Below are 19,267 nucleotides of genomic sequence, written 5' to 3'. Positions count from 1 at the left end.
ATTATCGGAGTTGGCTGCATGGTGGGATAGGATAGTTAAAATTAACTATGAAGTAACTGGTAAGGCTCGCGCTCATATGGAACCCAATCAAGCTTCAGATGTCTGCGTCAGTGAAACTAGTCGATCAAAAGTTTTATCAAAATCGGCAAAATCCGGGACGAGTAAGCAAAGCTCAATGAAATCATTGACCCCCAGTGAGCGCCGCCAAGAACTGCTCCTACTGAAGATGAAGCGAGAAGAGTTGGAAAAACGACGTGAAGCTCCCTTAAGACTGAAACAACAGGAAGCCATCATCGAAGAGCAACAGCATCTGATTGAGGTTGAACGAAAACAACAGGAAATTAAATTTGAAATTGACCGTAAAGAGCAAGAATATCGTTTACGAATCGAAAAAAGTCGGCTTGAAATGGAACGATTAAGCGAAGAAAATCGTATTAAAGTAGCTGAAGCAAAAATGGTTGAAACTGATTACCTCGAAGAGTCTGAAATAGATCAGCATCTCGAGCTGGCGTCTTCGGTTGATCGTCGTTCTGACAGGGTAAACGATTGGGTTGATCATGCATTAGAAAACCAAAAAAGACCCGAGGTAGTTCCGTCTTCTTCAAAGTTTGAAACCTGTATAAATATAGAAAGTGGTTCGCATCAAAACAAAAATGTGTCCACAGCAGGAGCTTCACCTCGGCGATCGTTGCCGAATCAGACTTTTGATTGTGATCAACAATGTTATCCCTATCAACCAACCGTCTCCTTCAGCGATGGCGATGGAGTCAAGCACGCTGTATCCACTAATCCTGAGCTCGAAACGCAGTCATTGCTTATTTCAAATAACGCTACACTTTGCGAAAACAATACATCGTCATTTTTTAATCCAGCTGTAACAGCAGCTACCAATACTCCGGTATGCTGTTACTTCTCTGTAGCTCATCTTTTGTCTTCCATTCAACATATCCCCGTCAACAACTTTAATAACAATTCTCGAGTTGTTGCAAACAAGCCCGCCATCTCCAATCAATACTCTGGATACACCCCCATGCCATTTTGTTACAAAAACCTGCAAATTTAATCTACAGAAATCAAAACTTGCTATCACATAACGTGTATAGCAACCCTGCTTCAGTGAACAATCCGTTTAGCGGACAGTCTGCCGTTATTAATCAGCCCAATGTGCCACTAATGTCCCAGTGGACACCCGCAGTCGCCCAATGTATCACTGGGGTAACAAGTGGTGGTAACACGAACCCATCAGTTGGTGTTTTTTCATCCGTAACGCCAAAATCTCAGCAACAATTCCCGCACGTATCGATGGGTACCGTTTACTATGGGTTTCCCAATCACGACGCATCAGCTGAAAGCTTTTACATATATCAGCAGCAACCTTTTGCAGCTGATCCTAGCAACACATTGCCGTCGTTGCAACTAGCTCCCCAACTGCAAGCCGTGACACCGAATGGCTTAGTCCAAGCTCTGTCAGTCTCAAAGAAGGATCCCCTTCCAGAATGGAAGCTGGCCCAGTACGATGGCAACCCGCTCCAATGGCACGAATGGTTTGACCAATTTTACATTACTGTAGACGCAGCGTCCCTAAGCGATGATGTGAAGTTAACTTTTTTTAAAAAAAATAGTCACGGGAAAAGCTAAGTCAGCCATAGCAGAGTTCGCATACAGTGGAAGAATGTATAAGGATGCTCTGAAAACTCTAGTAGAAAGTTTGGCCAGCCACAAAACAAAATTACGGCCCGCCCTGATAAGTTGTCCAGTTTCTCGCAGCTTCGAATGCACAACTCTGAGAACATCATTAGCTTCTCGATGACCATTTCAAGTCTAGTGGCTGTCTTTAGGTCTCTTGATTATGAAGAAGATTATAAATAAATCAAGCTCTTTCGAAAATTCCACCAAACATGAGAGAATCGTGGTCACATTTTGTCATGAAACGTAATTGGTCACGCCCCAACCTAATTGACTTTAACAATTGGTTATACAATAAAGCAGAAGCTCATGAGCAAATGAAAAATATGCCTGGAAAGCCCAAAATCGAAAAGCCATCCAAAACCAAAGCTGTAACGAGAGCTTTTGCTTCGACAAGTACAGTTGAGAAAAAATTTCAACATCTTTCTTGTATCCTCTGCAAGGGGAAACATACCTTGTGGAAGTGCTCTGTGTTTAAGGAGAAAACCCCAACACAACGTGCAAAATTGTCTGCGGAAAATAAATGGTGCTTCTCCTGCTTACAAGGGAACCACGCATTCCGGCAATGGCCCAAAGCAAAGAAATGCACCAAACCAGGTTGCACTAGCACCCATAGTGTACTTCTCCATGGTGCTGAACGTGTTTTTCCAAGTCGAAATCCGGACAAAAATGATAGTCTTACAAGACCCAACGCTGGTCAAACAAGATCTAATGCAGAGCCGGATAAAGCGAGCTCAAACACTGATCGAAAATCATTCAGCAAGAATATACCAAACGCAAGTTTGAATCATGCAGACATGAATCCCGTTCCGTTGGATGTAAGTTGCGCAATCTCGAACGACCAATCATCAATCATAACATCGAAAGGGTTACTGCCCATAATCAAGCTCCAAGTTTTCACCGATTTCCAGAGTGCTGATTGCTTAACATTGTTTGTGTGACTCAGCATCTAGTCATTCCTGGATATCGGCTAAATTAGTCAAATGCCTGAATCTTCCAGGAAGAGATTTGGATCTCACAGTAAATGGTATTAACACAACGACTGTTGTTAAAACGAAACAAGTTCAGATGAAGGTATCTTCTAACTTCGATGGATTCGAATACATATTCGAATTAACCGCATTTGTCAAGGATTAACTTAAAGTCGGTACCGATACCGTCAACATCCCTGCATTACAGAGCAAGTATCCGTACCTTGCTCCAATCAAACCAATTGTGTATAGCTACGCCGATGTAGACTTAATAATTGGTCAAGACTCCTTCCATGCTATTCGGCCTGAGGAGTATTTCAAGAGTGAGGCCGATCCAAACACTTCGCCCGTCGCGTTTCGCCTTTCAATAGGCTGGGTATTGAGCGGCCCAATGCCGACATCTACTGGTTTCCTTTCTTTTTGTTTCAATTGCAATACGGATGATACCAAACTAGCTTGTCAAATCAAACGCTGGTATGAAATAGAGTCATACGGAGCCTACAAACAGGTCGACTCCCGCTCAGCCGAGGACAAAAGGGTGGCTAAAATACTTGATTCCTCCACCGTTCATGACGGATCAAGATACGCTGTAGGTATGCTTTGAACAGAAGAATCTATCATGTTACCAGACAATTACTATTCCTCTTTGGTTCAATTAAAATCGTTGGAAAAACGTTTAGCGAAAGATCCTCACTTAAGGGATCAATACTCAAAAACTATCGAAGATGATTTGAGTAAAGAATACGTGATTCAACTTCCTCCCCATAATTTTTCGAACCGCAGCATACGCGAGTGGTATCTTCCTCACCATCCCGTGGTGAACCCAAACAAACCTGGTAAAGTGAGGCGTGTCCTTAACGGAGCGTCTAAATTCCACGGTACGTCATTGAACAAATCGTTGCTAGTAGGACCCGACCTACTGCAAAACCTTGTGTTCGTTCTCCTCCGTTTTCGTCAACATCATTTTGCCGTATCGGCTGACATTGAAGGGATGTTCCTACAAGTCGGCGTCCTTCCAGAGGACCAACCATCTCTTCGTTTTCTGTGGCGGGAGGACCCCACAGCCAATGTGGTTGTACACCAGTACACCAGACATATCTTTGGAGCGAGAGATTTGCCAACGTGTGCAAATTATGCATTGCAACGGACTGCATTGGATAATCAGGCGATGTTCCCTGACGCAGCGTCCGCAGTTCTAGAGAAATTTTATATGGACGACTACCTAGACTCCTTTGAGGACCCTGATGTTGCATTTAAAATGAGTCAAGAGTTGATTACTCTGTTAGCTCCAGGTGGTTTTAAGTTAACTAATTTCATAAGTAAGGTAACTAAAATTAATAAACGGGACAGGAAAGTAAAAATATTGTAACTTGTGGGGATAATTCTTCCCATGTTCTTGGTCTGAAGTGGGACCATATCGACGACACTTTGGTCGTAAGCCGTGGTGTCAACCGTGAACTTAAAAATTCGATAACACAGCGAACAGTGTTAAGTTTTGTTTCTTCCGTTTTCGACCCCATAGGTCTCGTAGCGGCCTATACCGTAAGAGCGCGATTATTTTTGAAAGAAATCTGGCGTATTCAATGCCAAAATGGGATGATGAGCTACCCGTTGATATCAAGACAAAATTTCTTGCCTGGCACTCTGGTTTGCCATCTCTAGGAAAAATGAGTATAAAGCGCAGCTACTTCTCCGCACCAGTCGATTGGGTTGAGTTACACATGTTCGGTGACAGCTCAGAAGAAGTTTTTTGTGCTGTAGCTTTTCTTCGCGCCCGTGTGAAAACTTCACTCGAAACTCAAATTGCCTTTGTCTTTGGAAAAGCAAGAGTCGAGCCCATGAAAGCGCGTTCCATCCCGAAGCTTGAACTGCAGGCCGCGTTACTCGCTACCCGCTTGAAGGAAGATGTCCTCAAAGCTCTAACAATTCCTGTGTCAAACACGTTTATGTGGACTGACAGTACCACTGTGCTCCAGTGGTTAAACTCAGGTAGTAAGCAACCCACGATCGTGGCAAACCGCATTGGAGAAATTCTGGAAAGTACGACCGTAGACCAGTGGTTTCACTTCTTAAGTGGAGACAACCCTGCTGATACGGGAACCAGAGGAATCTCAGCGGAGTCCTTAAAAACAAGCAGCTGGGTAAACGGGCCGAGTCTGCTGAAAAGTGGCGAGTGGCCTTTCAAGCCGAGCATAGAAGTACTTAAGAAAATCCGCCTGGCTGGTCCCGCTTGTGACCCTAATGAAGGTTTAGAGCAGGCCTCTAATTTTTCAAACGTTGCACAAAAACAAAAACAACCCATTTTATTTGCATGGGAAGAATTCAGCTCGTTTCGTAAACTCCAGCGAGTGGTTGCTTTCATGCTCAGACTTAGTCCGAAACACCGGCACTACCGCACTAAAGTCAAGGAAAAAACCGATCCGGTTGAATTAGAAACCGCCAAACAACGACTTTTGTTGATTTCCCAAAAAGAATATTTTGAAGCGGAATATTTAATCTTGTCCTGCGACAAAACCTTTAAAAAGTCTAGTCGTAGTCGTATCGCACAATATGCACCGTTTATGGGTCCTGCGTTCCTCATTCGTTCAACTGGGCGAATTCGCCGCCTAGTTGAAACTGAATATGACACAAAACACCCCATAATCCTTGATGGAAGGCATACTCTGGTGAAATTGTTCGTAAGTGATATTCATTATTGCTATCAGCACCAGTTCTTAGACTACTTGCGAGCTGTAATTCACTTAGAGTTCGCAATCTTGAACCATCGCTCTTTTTTAAAGTCCATTGAAGTCCACTGCCTCATATGTAGGAAGCGCAAAGCCAAAACTGTCACACCTATGATGGCAGAGCTTCCAGTTGAAAGGCTTGGTTACCGCCAGCCTCCCTTCACAAACTGTGGTGTTGATTATTTTGGACCCTTTTACGTCTCAATCAGGAGGAGTTCTGAAAAACGATGGCGCTTCCTTTTTACATGTATGACTACAAGAGCCGTACATATTGAGATTGTCTCATCCATGGAAACGAGTTCGTGTGAAATGGGAATCGAAAGATTCATTGCCCGTCGCGGCACTCCATCAGTCATTTGGTCTGATAACGGCACCAATTTTGTGGGAGCCGAGAAAGAACTCTTGAATTGTATTCAGTCGTGGAACGGACAAGCACCCCCAGAGCTGGGTAAAAAGGGTATTAAGTGGCAATTTAACCCCCCGGCAGCCCCGCATCACGGTGGTTCTTGGGAACGTCTCGTTCGGTGTTGTAAAAGGGTATTCTACGCAATAATAGGAAGTAGAAAGCTCACTCCCGAAGTCCTTGAAACAACTTTCTGTCTTGTAGAACAATCACTGAATGCTCGACCTAAAACATCAGTAAGTGCAAGTCCGGATGGTTTCGAGGTGTTAACTCCTAATTATTTTTTGTTAGGCCGAAATGGTACTAGCGTCCCTTCTCTCTCTTTCCAGGAGCACTTCGACCATCGAAAGCAATATATCCGAGCGCAAAGCTACGCCAACGCAATTTGGAGTCGTTGGCTGCGAGATTATGTGCCAGCGCTGAATAAACGCAGTAAGTGGCATTCCGATAGTGACGTTATTTTAAAAACAGGCGATTTAGTGTGGATTGTTGACGAAGGCAGCCCAAGGGGACACTACCCTATGGCTCGTATAAAAACCCTTAATTACGGAAAAGACAACATAGCCCGATCCGCCGTTGAACCGCCGGTGTAATTATGCAAAATAAAACAAAATCTGCAGTAGTTGTTGAGCACAAACCCTGATAAACTGCTGTCCTCGAAACACTGATTGCCTCAACAGAAAACAAAATTTTTAAATCAACGTTGGCTTTTGTCGTTTTTTGCTTATTTTAGGGTCAATAGCTCAATTTGTCATTGCAAAGGAAGGTTGATCGATTAATGCAGTTGTTCAATTGTTGCATGCTTTGCCCAATCAAGGCATACTTTGAAGAAGCGCTCGTCTTAATTTTTTTCTGTGGCTGTTGAATGTTTCACGCATGATCAAACTAGCACGGAATAAGAATTTTGCCAGAGTTGGAGCGAGTGGATAAGCTTCAACGAAAATTTTTTCGAGGCATCTCAAATCAAATTGTTTATTCGATCTTTGCACTATGAATTAACTATTTTACCATTTATGGGAACTATTTGCGCCGTAGGTTAGTTTTTCAAAAAATAAGTCCAACTGTAACGTTCTAGTGCCTTTTTTAAAAAAAGTTGGAAGAAAACTTGCGTTTTTTGGTGCTTTCTTTTTCAAAATTAGGTAATTTTGCGGATGTTAGCGGAAGCTCTGTGCCAACCATTTAATTTAAATTCATTGAGGGTCTCCAAAAAGCATGCTCTAGTTCACCAAAGTTTATCAAAGATTTTCTCATATCTCACTTCGCAGGAGATGTTCGCGCTTACATTAATCTTAAATTAATGACGTTATTATAGAGCACGAAAGTGAAAAAGCTAAAATTAGATTTTCTTAGACAAAAAGTCTTGAAAACTACTGGTTTGTCCGATTAAGGTCAGTTTGCCATCAAAAATATTTATAGATTTTTGAGATTGTTGGAAACCGTATTGCTAAAATGTTAACCGAAAAACTTTTAACTCAATGTTTTCAGATATTACTTTTTCTTCATATTATCTGTTAAATTGCCGATAATTTACAGATATTGAAGCGGGTTTTTGTAGATCTTACAGGATACGAGAGTGCGGCACAGGAGATTTAGTGAAACTTTTACACATTAGCAAATTTATATTTAGATGCATCAATCCCGGCTGTCCTCATAAAATCTATTCTATCCTGACTACCCAAAAGTTCCTCTATTTGGAACTTACTTACGACAAATTTTTTCCGTCAATCAAGCCCAAAATTTTCTAAAAGCGCCCTCAGCCAGAGGATAATCAGGGGCAGCAGCGAATTCAAGAGGAGGGAACGGTGCATGCTCTTTCCTCAGGGATTTGATCCCCTGCCGACCCAAAAACTATCCCTTTGTCGAATTTGAGAGATTCATTTTTGGCTGATCTACCCTAAATTTTTTTCTAAAAGCGCCTTTGGCGCCAATATTTAAGAGAGGTAAGCACGCGCCAAAAACACGCAATTTTAAGGTCGAAAGTTTCCAAAAAGTGCCCTTTTTGGCCTGCTTTTTCAAAATTTTGAATGCGGCGCTGAAAATTTGGCCAAAACAGTCTTTTTTTATGCTTTAAGAGAGCTCAGAAAATCAATTTAGTCAACCTAAACAATTGATCGACAAAATTTTCGAAATCTTTTTCAAAATCCGCCCCACTCTTCATTAAAATCCTAGACCCGCCCATGGTCAGGGGTAGGATAGGATTAATCACCCCCCCCCCCCCTAGTGAAGTGATATGTAAGAAAGTAGGTAAGTATACAATAATTTTTCAACTAATTCAAGTCCTGGTATACTCGATTAAACATTGGTAAACTAGTGCATAATTTCCGGTGAACTTCTTTCGTTCTAAGCTTTCTGGTTGACAAAGAGAAACCAGCAAGTAAAGCAGAGATTTTCAAATTTTCTCCCTTATGATATCTAGTAACTTTCACCCATCAGAAGATTCATTCATTAACTACCGATGCTTGCGTACAAATCCTTTCTCCTTTTTTCAACTTAACTAACAGAGCGCAAAAGTTTACATCAGTAGTTTCATTTGCAATTGCATCTTGAAAAGTTTTTAGCATCCACAAACATAAACCAACATATACGAAAAGCATAATATATAAGCTATTCTGAACGAAACGTACACTGAGGAAACAAGGCCGACAATATTTGAGCAGAAACCAGTTGAGTCGAAAAAAAACTGAGTTTGTAAAAAAACTTGCAAAAGTTTCGAGGCCCCCATGAAACTACCCTGTAGTAACTAGTGCCCACACGGTAGTTAAACTTGAGTTTTTATGAAATTGGGCATGTCACCTGCATAGCAGCATCCTAAGTGATTCAACTGCTTTTGTTTAACTAATTGTTAACACGAGAAAAGAGTCTACATTCCGATTTGATAACGCTTGCTAATCGCAAGCTTTAAAATATTCTGAAATGGATTGGGTGCTACTATTTTTTAAACTAATTATAATTGCACCAAAATTCGTAAGCATACTTTTAAATATTTGTTTTGATTAGTTTTGTTCAAATTACTTCAACGTATTGTAGTTTCAGTTTTGAAACCTACTCAAATTCAGGGCATATTTCTTATTTTTACTAGTTTTACGACTTGATTTGGGGGTGAAATTGGGAAGGGTAGGGGTTAAACAATGAGGAGGATCGTTTTTCAATCTGAATAGGTGTAGCTTAAGCGGCGTTTAAGTAGGCCGCTGTATCGGATCGTTGTTGCAAACTTTTTGCATTACTTAAGTGATAGAAGCAACAATTTGCTACGAATTTCGCAGAGATGAAAAAGAAATAAACAATTTTAACTGGATTATAATCACCGAAAAAGAGAAATGTTTAGCTGAAAAACGGTCGCGTTGTTCTTTTGACGTTCGCTGCACAAACTTTCTAAACCTTTCGCCTTCAAAATTCAAAATGGCCTTATCGCAAAAGTTTTCTTCAACCGATTGAAATGATGGAAATTCTATTCGATCTCTATTAAAACAATTAATTATACTAGTTGATACCCAACAAAATGGGATTATCGTGTTACGGGACGAAAATGACAGGCTATTAAATGACCATTACGAACTGGAAAACGAGTAACCAAATTGGAGAGGTACTCATCATACAATTGTTTAAATTTTCATGGAATATCTGACGGGGGTGAGTATCCAGTACACTCAATCGTGAAGATCTTAAGGTCAGTTCAAATTTTCATTGAGCCCCAGGATATCTAAGCGTGCCACTATCTGCCCGGAAAAAAAGTAAAAATTGACCAATTATTGCAAAGTTTTTGTATAACCATCAAAGAGATGCGGTTTGGAACAAAAGATTTGATTTATGGGACGAGTGCACGGGGGGTAAAATTCATGTAAATGAAAAGTTAGCTGAAAAAGACAGAGAAATTTTCAACTATTGTTGACGAGAAACAAATCTCTTGACGTCAACGCTTAAAAACCAAGTACAAATCAAGATACCAAATAGTGATACTAAATGGAAACCAGTTGAAAATTGAAAAGAAGTCGATGTATTTATGGCAATTGATATTAGCTCGCACAGTGCAAGTCATAATGTCCCCACCAGTGGCGAAAGAGACTTTTGTGTGCCTGATTATTCCCAAATCAACAAAAATTATTTTTCATCTATTGGAACACCTGGAAAAAGAAAACGAAATTTGGCCTTCAATTCTCCTAGCAGTCACTACAATCAAAGCAATGGTATACATGAGGAGAAAATAGACAATTTATGTTGCCTTGTGGAAAAGTTGAATGGAAGAAACTATCCACCCTCAAAAAAGTTTTCTACTTCTGGCGACGATATGATTGATGATACTACTATGAGCAGCAACGAAAATAAACAAAATGATTCAAAGAAAGAGATTATTTTCAAAAACGGAAATAAAATTTTTTGTGTATCAAATTTTTTGTGTTCATATTTTAAAGGATTTCTAATGGGTAACGACGGGGATTCGTTTTTCTAAATGTACAATCATTACGTAGCCATCATGACCAACTGAAAGTACTTGTTGCTTCACTAAACCGACCACCATTAGTCATTGCCCTTTGTGAAACCTGGCTAAGCGACAATGACCCATTGGATTTGTATCATTTGGATGGGTATCAAAAAGGAATTTTTGTAAATAGACAAAATAGCAGGGGGTCTGGCTTTTTTTATTTTAAAAAAAATCAATTTTTCTCATGAAATGCTTTCGAACGACATTGAGAACATTTTGTTAACTTTGAATTTTGGCAAAAAGCTGACTTTAAACGTTTGTTTACTGTACCAACAACCATCAATGAAAATCAGACAATTTTTATTGCAATTTGAAAATTTACTTTTGGATATGAGTTAGCAAAAACACTGATCATTCAATGATTGTTGGTGATATGAATATTGACACTTTAGCTACCGCGCGTAACTGTCATAATATTGATGAATATCAATTACTAATGAGCTCTTTTGGTTACTCAATATCAAATAGTGGGGCAACGAGACAAACTCATGCAAGTTCTACTTGCATTGATCAATTCATTAGTAAGACTCACCTGAATGTCACTACTCTGAAAACATCACTGAGCGATCATTCTGCTTTAGTTGCACCCATAGAAACTATTTTAGAAGACACCCAGTCTATGGATATTTAATGGCAAAATTTCAAATTTTTGCAAAAAGAAGAAAATGTTTTGATATTTTTGTTTGTTATTGAATAAAAAATTAAAAGAATTGCGGGGTAAGATATTAATTACATGCTAAAAAATTTGACAAAACCATGTTTGGAAGTATTTGATCGGTTCTCTCCACTCCGAAAAACTTCAAAGCGTTATCAAAAAACATAGATAACTCCAGATATTATTAAAATGTGCAAGAGAGAAGAGACTCATTACATGCAAAAATGGTAAAAAATCCAACACAAGAAAATATTCACAGTTTTGAAAATTTAGAAATACAGTGAAACTGGCCATAAGACGTGCTCAACGAAAATATCACGATAAAAAATTGGAAGACTCGTCATCATGAAAACAAATGTTTCAAGTTTTTAACAATTTTTGTGGAAATTAAAAAGTAGCCCAATCAGAAATTGAACCAAATACCCTGATTGATTTTTTTGTGAATGTTGGAAAACATCTTAGCGAGTCTATACCCTCAGCTGAATCTGCCTCAAGGAATTTGAAAAAAATCGTTCTAGTTTTGTAACTTTAAAAACTGATGGACACGAAATCAACAAAATTATCACTGCTCTAAAACCAAAATCTTCTTGCGGTCATGATGGGCTATCAACAAAAATGGTTAAACTGTGTGCACCGGTCATCTCTGTTTTATTGGCGAAACGTTTCCACAAATGTATTGACAGTGCTTATTTTTGCGACTCATGCAGAATTGCCAAAATGTTTGCTATTTTCAAAGATGGAAGCAAACAAAATGCTAGCACTAACGATCTTTTAGCCTACTGACGGTCTTCAGCAAAATCTTTGAGAAGTTACTAAATAAAAGAATGTTGTCTTTTATCAAAAAACACAATACTATTATACCAGAGCAATTTGGCTTCCGTGAAAAGTCTTCTTGCATCTATGTAACTGCAAGGGTAACTGAATTTATGAGAAAGACAATAGACCAAAAATATATGGGATTAGCACTTTTCAAAGACTTGAAGAAGGCATTTGACACAGTTGACACTCAAGTCTTTTGGAAAAATTAAATGCCTACGGTTTTCGAGGCAAACTTAATGATCTCATTTTAGGTTATTTAACAAATAGACAGCATTACGTAGAAAATACGAAGGGTAGATCTTCTGAAAATCAATAAAATGTGGGGTGCCCCAGGGATCTGTTTTTGGTCCACATTTTTCTTACTATATATCAATGATATTAACAAAATCGTAGCAAAGACTGAAATAAGCCTTTTTGCTGATGATACTGCCATTCTTGCATCTTTTCCAACATTGAGAACATCCGTTGAATTTAAGAATGATTTAGGGAAAACATATGACTGGTGCATTCGTAACATATGGTCGATTAGCTCTGCAAAATGTAAAATTTCAAATTATGGTAAACCTTGTCTTGATACAAATTTTACAATGGGAGGTGAAAATGTTAGTTTTACTAAATGTTTCATATATTTAGGTGTTCAAAATGATCATCAACTTAGATTTAACGAGCATGTAAATATTGTCTGCAAAAAATTAGCAACATTTAGTGGGATCACAGACAAAGGCCGGTGTGTATTTTCAAAAAAAATGTTATTAAGGTTTTATTTAGCTTATGTGGTACCAATAATATCATATAGTCTTCTAGAAGGTGGTAGTACTAACAAAACAAATCTGGAAAAAATTTATTGGTTTCAGAAAAGGATACTGCGAACAATTTTCTTTAAGCAAAAATTTGAACATATTACATCGAAATTTAATGAACTTGGTTTTGAAACAGTTCATGAAATCTATTTAAATCAATTGTTCAAAGAGACAATTTTCTAATACCTAAAACGTTCTCCATTAGACTATCTGAATTTTAATAAATTTAGTTATCGAAGAAGTACACGTTCTACCTCAAATGGAATGGTTCCCTTTTACCGCTGCAAAACAAAAATTATGGAAAATTCTCTTTTATAAAATTGTGAAATGCTTCAACTTTTCAACTATGCTTCTTCTAGATAACATTGAAACCTACTCTGATGAGAAACTGTCAAACTTTTTTAAAATGTTCAAGGAAAACTACATTATTGATAATGTACGGCTAATCGACATTTTTTTCTTATTAGCATGAACTAATCTTTGTCGTTGCTGAATTTTAATAGTTATCCCGGGGGTAGCTACTTGTTAGGCTGATGCAGTGAATGAATTTTCAGATTGTACTTTTTTCACTGTATCGAATAAACGATTTCAATTACCAATTACATGTTTGAGAAAATACTGGATTATAATCTATTTATAATCCTTTTTCTTGTCTTACAAAAATACATAATAAAAGATTTGCATCAGGGAAAATTTTCGTAGCAGAGAAAATTCTTAGATGTTCCGACTGTCTTTAAACTGGTCTCAGATAGTTTTTGGTAAGCAAAAGTTCAAAAAAATTAATTTTCAAAACTGTTGTCCTTCACATCATACAGATACGATCAAATATAATAGTAAGTATTATAAATTGGAGCCAAACATTAAGTAATATGACCAGGGGCAAATTTGGGGGTGGGTAACGTTTCTGATGGCGGGACAGTGCACCCCGCATAAATAATTCGCGTTTCGCAGCATAGATAACTTCTTTGAAATGCGCTTAAATTAGTCAGGAATTTGGCTAAACTGTTAATTTTCAAATGCCCGTAAATTAACAATAAGACTGATCTTATATCAGGGCAAAACCCTGAATGTTACGACTTCCCCCTAACTTGTATCGAACAATTTTTGAGAAAAAGAAAATAATGAAAACCTATACATTTTGGTTAATAGCAAAGTGTAAAAATTTGGGTCGTACAAAATTATTACGACAAATTAGCTAGCCTCAACTCGACTTGGAACGATTTCGTTGTGCGGGATAATTCGCCACGCATAAATAATTCGCGGTACGCTCTCAGCAACCTTAATAAATTCTTGAAAGCGCACATAATTTTGTCCAGAACATGGCAAATTTGGCAATTTTCAAACCCCCAGAACTTTACAAAACAAAAATCGGAGGTGAAATGTCTTTTTACATTTGAACTCAGGAAGTCAATAAATTTAAAGGGGTATAAAAAAACTTTTGTTGAAAATTATCCCACACTGAGCATAAATAATCCTTTTTCTTCGAAAGTCGGAAGAAAAACTGTACATGTCCGATAGTGCATGGTACAGTGCTGATTTAAATTATCCGGACAAAATCAATTAAACTTGAATTTCTTACATCAGGGGCGGATCTAGGATTTTCTCGAGGGGGGTGGGGTGATTCTCAAAAAAATTTGTCCAGAACATGGCAAATTTGACAATTTTCAAACACCCAGAACTTTACAAAACAAAAATCGGAGGTGAAATATCTTTTTACATTTGAACTCAGGAAGTCAAAATCTTCAATGGTGTATAAAAGAGTTTTGTTGAAAATTAATAATTCGATCAATGATCGTTGACTGAATAAAAAATCCCACACCGAGCATAAATATTCCGTTTTCTTCGAAAGTCAGAACAAAAACTGTACATGTCCGATAGTGCATGGTACAATGCCGATTTAAATTATCCGGACAAAATCAATTAAACTTGAATTTTCTAACATCAGGGCGGATCTAGGATTTTCTCGAGGGGGGGGGGATTCTCAAAAAATTTTTGAAAATTTTGACTCTTTTTTTAGGTCGGCCAAATTGATTTTGCGAGCTCTCCTAAAGCAGTAAAAAGACGCTGTTTTGGACAAAGTTTATGCGCCGCAGGAAAATTTTTTGATTTTTGAAAAAACAGGTCAAAAAAGCCGTTTTTGGGCACTTTTTGGAAAATTCTGACAAAAAAAATGCGTTTTTTTTGGCGCGCGCTCCCCCTCAAACTTAGCAAATATAGAAATTTTTTGGGTCCGTCACCAAAGATGGATTTCTTAAAAAGTACCAAAGGGGGACCCTTTGGGTTGGCAGGGGGTCGAATCCCTGTGGGGGGAGGGGGGGCGTCTGCCCTCTCTAAATCTGCCACTGGTTAAAATTAGACGAAAAGTGAAGAGTCCAAAAGTTGCTTAGAATTTCATCAGAATTATTATGGTGCAGTTTTTTTCTCCATAATTCTCAACCAAATTTACCCCAAAAATGGGTCATTTTGGCTTTTTTTCAATAAATCAAGAATTACGCTGAAACTACTTTGTTAATTGATGAGAAATATATATCACAAGAAGCCTCTTACACAGCCCCACAAAGTTCTAGAAGGGTTAAATCTCCAAAAATTTGAGTAAATTGTTCAAAATTTGTTTTTAATCAAAGACTTTGGATTTTTTATAGTAAAAATCACGTTTCTTGACTATCAAGAACAAATATTTTCTCTGATACAAAATTTCGGTGTAATTCTTGATTTATTGAAAAAACCAAAATGACCCATTTTTGGGGTAAAATTTTGGTTGAGAATTTTAGAGAAACAAACTGCACCATAATAATTCTGATGAAATTCTAAGCAAATTTTGGACTCTTCACTTTTTGTCTAATCTTAATCCAATTTAGAAAATTTGTTTGAAAAATTAAGTTCGTTTCATTTTGTCCGGATAATTTAAATCAGCACTGTATATCGAAAGCAAAATTAGATCAAAGTGGAAGGCAACATTCGCAGCAGACGACATTTCGTAAGTTGGATTAAGTAGAAACTCTTATTCGACTCCAATATACCACGCATACCGAATGACAGCAAAGTGGTGCAGTGCAAGCGTTCGCTACTTGCAATCAATGCATTTTTACACATTATCACTTGTCATATTCTTTTTTGTTACGAACTGTTGCCTGTTACGAATTATCGCCTGCTTAGAAGTTTTGCTTTGTTCAAATTGGTGCCTGTTGAGAAGTTTAACCTGTTACTAATAGTCGCCGGCCACAATCTTTGCTTGGTACGAATTGTTGCATATTACAAATTTTTGCCCAATCTTTCCATCTGGTACATAAACGGTGACTTTTGATGCCAATGATTCATCACTTAATCTGACTCTGCGTAATCAATTTGCCATCAAGGTTATCAGATACAAACTCTACGCAAATTTGTCGGAAGCAATGAGTGGTGAGGGTGAAAGTGGTCTGTTGGCATGTGTAAAACCAGGCCAAGATGGAGGTCAAAATGAGGGCACGATTGAAGAGTTCAAGCTAGTTCAGACTATGAACAGAGGAGGAGGAGAGGCGACCTCATCGGAACAATCTGCGAGCAGGCAGAATGCAAACATTAACCAAGGAAAAACTCAACTGAAGGTCAAAGTAACAGCAAACGACAGATCAACCGGGAAAAACACCTGAATAAAAAAACAGACTTTGAAAATGATTGCGTATGTTAATAAATGAGTACGCTGATGCTTTAAAATCAAAATTAAATTCGAAAATTGATTCTGTGGAAGTTGGTTTTGAATATAGAAACAAAAAAGCGTATCTTTAAAAGACTGTCAGGACTTTGAATCTGAAAAACCGCAAGCGATTGATTTTCATGCAAACTGCGCTGATATTGAAATTTTTCCCGAAACACCAAGATTTTACATTAATTGTTTGTGGATACTGGCACATGAAAGACAGTCATAGTAAATTGACTTTTTTGGCATTTAATTAGTCTTTTACGAGCAATTTAAAAGACAATCCAAGTCATGGGAGTCAATTCTTAAACGAAAATTTTAATGAAAACAAACAAAAACAATCTGATTATTAAAATTTTGATAAAAATTTGAAAATGACACAAGCAACTTGAAACAAAATGCGAAACAAAAAGGAATCCGAATCACGGGAAACAAAAAAAAATACACTGATTCTACTGGAAACTATTGAGTAACCTGCGCATTTATCTATTTATGCATATAGTAAGAAAGATAGTCGACTGCTACGACAGTAGCACAGAATGGTTCAACCAAACTGGTCAAAGAAAAACCAAAAAGAAAAGAAAAACTTAAAATCGAATAAAATCGATTTCTTTCTTTTATTTTGGCCAAAAACTTTACTGTTTTTTTTTTTGTTTTCAAGGAGCCTGATAAAAAAAACTTACAAACAAAAAAATCAAAAGCAAATGTAATGCCTACTTTTTAGACACAGAGAGGAAGCGGAGCTTCCATCTCTTGCATTACAACAAAAAATGGCACATCAGCTAGCCCAAAAAAGGTCGCAAGCTTAGTACAAAAAATTTTAAAGAAAATCATTTAAAAATTGATTTTTTCAACGTTTGTCTGGAAGGCGAGTAAATTTATGGAAAAATTGCCTATGTTAAATAAACATTAAAAACTAAAGTCACGCGGACACTGAGCGGACAAAAATTGGTAAGACGACTGTTGAGCTGAACAAAAAAAGTCAAAGTTGAGCTCAAAACATTTTGAGCCAAAAAAATTACTTGAGTTTTACGCCTACACTTACCCTTCCGTAAAGACAAAAAAATTAAAAAAATTTTGGTTCTTCAAACAACAAACTATTAGGCAACTGAACAGATATGCATCAGCCGAAACCATTTAAGCCAAAAAAAAACATTTAAGTGAAAAAAAACGGAAAATAAATAGCGAAAAAACAAAACTAAAAACAAGAGTTGATTTACAACGAACAATAAAAATTCTAATGGACCGGCCATTCAAAAGGCAGACATGTTCAAAAAAAAATTCAGTTGACAGACATCCTATTCTGTTGCTATAAAAACAGCCGAGCTGATTCAACTGATTTCGTTAAGCTAGTTGTAAACCCGAAAAAAATTCTATATTTCAGTTTGATAACGCTCGCTAATGGCAAGCATACTAAACAAAATGTGGGGACCGACTTTTTACCAGACCGAATTTTTACCAGAAAAGTTATAACATGGACCTTTTACCAGACTCGATAAACTAATTTGGTTGACAGATGCAATGAAGCCGTTTAGTCTGGTTAGAAATAATGATTTCACGGTTTCTCAACCAAGTTTTGTGTGTTCTAGCCGCTTCCTTTTCAAATCTTCCACTAATTTTATTCTATACTAATTGAGTTATTACATTGTGGTCTGGTAAAAGGTCGGTCTAGTGAAAGACCTAGTCCCACAAAATGTAAAGCCAGAATTCAACCCTGTAAACATTTATCTAACTTATTCTGAAAAACGAACGAACGAGTAGTTCCTTAACACTATGGCACCAATTTTGAATGTTTTTTTTTGAAAATCCAAATCATTACAAAAGATGCTTTAATATGTTACCTGATTGCAGCTTAACCCTTCGTTCTTTACTTTGAGGCAGTCAAACTCGGAAAGAAAACATACACCCTATTCCATAGTTCTTTCCCACCCAAGGGGTTGATCACACTAAAAAAACTTTGTTCAAGGGTGTTCGTGCCTGCTACCAGGGGCGGATTTAGGGGGGCGGGGGGCGGACGCCCCCTCTCAGGGATTCGGCCCCCTGCCGACCCAAAGGGTCCCCTCTTTGGTACTTTTAAGAAATCCAGTTTTGGCCGACCAACCCTAAAATTTTTCTAAAGGCGCCTTAGGCGCCAATATATACTAAATTTAAGGGGGGAGCGCGCGCCGAAAAAACGCGAGAAAAAGCGACCTAAAAATGCCTTTTTTGGACTGTTTTTTCAAAATTTTGCCTGCGGCGCAGAAAATTTGGCCATAATAGGGACTAAACAGGCTTAGGGAGAGCTCGAAAAATCAAATCGGTCGACCTAAAAAAAAAAAAGTCGACAAAAATTTCGAATTTTTTTTTTGAAAATCCGCACCCCCCCTCGAGAAAATCCGAGATCCGCCCCTGCCTGCTACCCCACTCTTCCTCGGATATTAATCGTACGATCAAACAATCGGGAGTAGGAAATGAGCTGCGTGATTTTTCTAATTTCTCCTGAAATTTCTGGGTGAAAAAGGCTGAAAATCAAACTCAACAACTTCCATTTTTTAGTTGCATGCGAGCTCCAAAAAAACTGCATCTCTATGACTAACTTATTTCAAATAAAGCTACCTGTAATCAATGACAGTGAAAGTTTCTGAAGCACTTAATTTGAGAAAAATGACAAATTTCGATAAGATTGCTTTTATTCTGATAAACAAAGAACCATTTTTGACCGTGATTCATCTTACTCTGACCATCCTTCGCTTTTATAACCGCTTCACGTATTCTTGTTTATTCGTTCACGATTGTTTATCAAAAATTTAATTCAAACGCAGCCATGACGCACCAAGAAGTTTTCCAAATATAACTTTTTCACCAAAAACAATTAAAATTAGGTTCAGTTAAGTTGAACTCGGATAAATTGGTGCAAAATAATACAAAAAGAGGGCTGATTTATCCCTTTCAATACAAGATATATCCAATTAGTTTGGATCTTGCTCTCGTATTTCAGAACTCCAAACTGCAAGGGCATTTAAGTGATTTTAGGAGAACTGAGAAATCGATTTGGTTGACGTAGGAAAA

Source organism: Symsagittifera roscoffensis, chromosome 6, assembly GCF_963678635.1.
Source record: "Symsagittifera roscoffensis chromosome 6, txSymRosc1.1, whole genome shotgun sequence".
NCBI lineage: Eukaryota > Metazoa > Xenacoelomorpha > Acoela > Convolutidae > Symsagittifera > Symsagittifera roscoffensis.
This window is presented reverse-complemented; position numbering follows the sequence as displayed.